Here is a 320-nt window from a genome sequence, read left to right on the forward strand (position 1 = left end):
TTTTATGCCATACTATACTATGATGTTTTTTGCATTTTTATGACATATGATTCTATGATGTTTTTTTGGCATTTTTATGCCTTGCAATACTATTTTATTAGATCCCTTAACATGGTATGCCTTTCTTATGACCTTTTATGCCATGATTAACTAAAATGTTTTTTTGACGTTTTATGCCATACTATACTATGACGTTTTTTGCATTTTTATGACATATGATTCTATGATGTTTTTTTGGCATTTTTATGCCTTGCAATACTATTTTATTAGATCCCTTAACATACTATGCCTTTCTTATGACCTTTTATGCCTTAATATAC

The sequence above is a fragment of the Seriola dumerili genome, unplaced genomic scaffold (genome assembly GCF_002260705.1).
Source record: "Seriola dumerili isolate Sdu_G_001 unplaced genomic scaffold, Sdu_1.0 BDQW01000191.1, whole genome shotgun sequence".
Lineage (NCBI taxonomy): Eukaryota > Metazoa > Chordata > Actinopteri > Carangiformes > Carangidae > Seriola > Seriola dumerili.